This window comes from Podarcis muralis, chromosome 16, assembly GCF_964188315.1.
Source record: "Podarcis muralis chromosome 16, rPodMur119.hap1.1, whole genome shotgun sequence".
In the NCBI taxonomy this organism is placed as follows: domain Eukaryota; kingdom Metazoa; phylum Chordata; class Lepidosauria; order Squamata; family Lacertidae; genus Podarcis; species Podarcis muralis.
In genome coordinates this window covers 5,899,001-5,902,022 of record NC_135670.1, presented here as the reverse complement: position 1 = coordinate 5,902,022, position 3,022 = coordinate 5,899,001, and positions in this window count along the sequence as shown.

Sequence of the window (3,022 nt, the reverse complement as noted above, 5' to 3'; positions counted from 1 at the left end):
CATTCCTCCTGTGGTCATCCCACCCCCTTGCCAGCAGCAGACGAAACAAACTCCCCATTGGCCAGGCAAGCAGAAGTAAAGGAGACTTGTCTCCCAAGGAAGACCTGTTTGGTGTCTGAAGGGCCAACATGTTCTGTTGTGAGTCGCCTCTGGCTGAAAGAAGCGGAACACCCCCCAGAACCTATTGCATGTCTTACTCCCTGCATAAAAATGTATCAGATATTTTCTCCATCTGGAATGGAAATCCCAGCATCTTTCATTCATCCTGAAATGTGATCTGAAAAAGAAATATATATATATATATCCCTTTTCTGCTTTGGTCCCTATTTGGACAACAGTAATCAATAAAATCATATGCTAAGCTAAGACTGTATGCTGCAGTTCAATTATTCTTTACACTGGTGTTCCTTTTTACATTTGGTGCACCTCAACATTTTCTTTGTGCGTGCATTTGTGAGCTAAAGGAGAACCATTGGCACTCCAGATGTTGCTGAGTGACAGATTCCATCAACCCCTTGAAGCATGGCCAGGAATGCTGGGGCGTGTCATTCTGCAACATCTCAAGGGCCAACATTTCCCCAGACCTATGTTAGCATCTTGTAAAGGTAAATAGACCCCTGACCATTAGGTCCAGTCGTGGCCGACTCTGGGGTTGTGGCGCTCATCTCGCTTTATTGGCCAAGGGAGCCGGCGTACAGCTTCTGGGTCATGTGGCCAGCAGGACTAAGCCGCTTCTGGCAAACCAGAGCAGCGCATGGAAATGTTGTTTACCTTCCCGCCAGAGCGGTACCTATTTATCTACTTGCACTTTGACGTGCTTCTGAACTGCTAGGTTGGCAGGAGCAGGGACCAAGCAAGGGGAGCTCACCCCGTTGCGGGGATTCAAACCACCGACCTTCTGATCAGTAAGTCCTAGGCTCTGTGGTTTAACCCACAGTTCCACCCGCATCCCTTAGCATCTTGAGGGAACCCTAAAAATGAGATAAAATCAAGTGTCTAGTGTGCCTATGATTTGTATTTGAAGACCAGCAGACAGTGTCTGAAGACATCTCTGGGTGCCAGAGGAATGAGCAGAACCTCCTGGTATGTGGAGATGTGTGGAAATACAACTCTGTACAGGGGGAACAAGGGATTCCCTAACAACTCTCAGCAGCCTTAACAAACTTAAGTCCCCAGGATTCTTTGACGGGAACCACGAGCGGTTAAAGTTGGATCATGATTGCTTTAAAGGTAAGGTGCAGATGGGGTGAAAGCTAATCCACGGTGAAAAGAACATAAGAAGTCCCCTGCTGGATCAGGCCAATGGCCCATCTAGTCCAGCATCCTGATGTTTGGGGTGAGCCTACAAGCAAGGCATGGGTACCAGAGCACTCTGCCCAGCAAATTTCCAGCAAATGGCATTCAAAGGGCTACTGCCTTTGACAGTGGAGGCAGAGTCCATCCATAGTGACTAGCTGCATAGGGTCACCATATTTCGAACAGTGAAAATCTGGACAGAAAATTTGTTGAGTTTTTTTTTGGGGGGGGGGAGTTGCTGAGCATTTTTTGAGCCGTTTTTGAGCTATTTTAAGGGGAAATTGGCATTTCCAACATGAGCTGCCATATGTCCAGATTTTTCTGGACATTTGGAGGATTTCCACCCAGACACTGTTAAGGTATGACTCCGGACGTATGGCAACCCTAGAACTGAGAGCCTTGCTCCCCAAATTCAAGAGACAACCAAAACCAAACTCTTTTTACTCATAAAGGCGATCAAGCAAGACAACCTGCCCACAAAATATCATGGTATCTGCACATTGGGACCAATACCTAAATTCGAAAAGCGTCTGTAACTGGAAATGAACTGAGGTGTCTCCTTATCCAATAATCTCTCATGAGGATGATGTCATGCCTCTATCTATCTTTTCTGTGAAGAACAGGAATGATGGCTCTCTTCGTGGTATGCCAATATCCTCCTTTGGGACTGCAAGGGATTTGGGGAGATGGGAACAGAAATATTTACATTGGCATGCAATATGATTTTGTTGTTAGAGATTGCACTTCAGGCGCTGAGAAAGCCCTGTGTGTCTGTGGATTCCAGTGCTAATGGAGCTCATTATCCACATATTGCAGGGTGGAGGAGATGAGGCTGAGAGATGGAGAGATGGCTTTACACTGGCTTATGACAACCCTGTGATGTATTCTTCTCTAAACAGGGCTGCCTTCAGATATCTTCTAAAAGTCAGATGGTTGTTTGTCGTCAAGGAGTTTTAGAAAATATCTGAAGACTGGGAGGACATTCCACAGGGCGGGTGCGACCACCAAGAAGGCCCTCTGCCTGGTTCCCTGCAACCACACTTCTCGCAGTGAGGGAGCCAGTAGAAGACCCTCAGAGCTGGACCTCAGTGTCCAGGCTGAATGATGGGGGTGGAGACGCTCCTTCAGGTATACTGGGCCAAGGCCATTTAGGACTTTAAAACAGTTTACAAATATGCCAAATAAATTTTACTATATAATAAAAATGCAAGGTTGTCATGCAACTCCAGTGTGAAGATAGAACAGCAAGCAGACTGGTAAGCAAGGAAGTAGCAGTGGTGTCAGGCAGCTCAAGTTAATATCAGGCATGCATGCTCAGAAGTCCTTTGTATTATTAAAATGACTTCGCTAAAAAAAAAGTGGAATATAAATGAAATAAGCAAACATGGAAGTAAAGTAATAAGCTACAGCTGTAAGGGAATTGCTGCTGGCATCCTATTGGGGTCACCTCAGCTGGTGGAGTTATTATTTCGTTGTTGATTATTTGTGTTCAAACAATAATGTGTGCAAAAACAGTTTTCAAAGCGCTGGAAAATAACAATAAAAATGTAAATAAAGAGGAAAATGAGCCAAAACACAAGAAGGCTCGTCTATTTCCTCTCTCCCCCCCCCCTTCCCTTTCTTTTTCTCTCCCCCCCCCCCTCCTTCTTTCCTTTTCCTTTTTTCTTTTTTCTTTCCCATAATGGCTTATGTTCTATGCCATCTACTTCGATATTTTTTGTAGGTT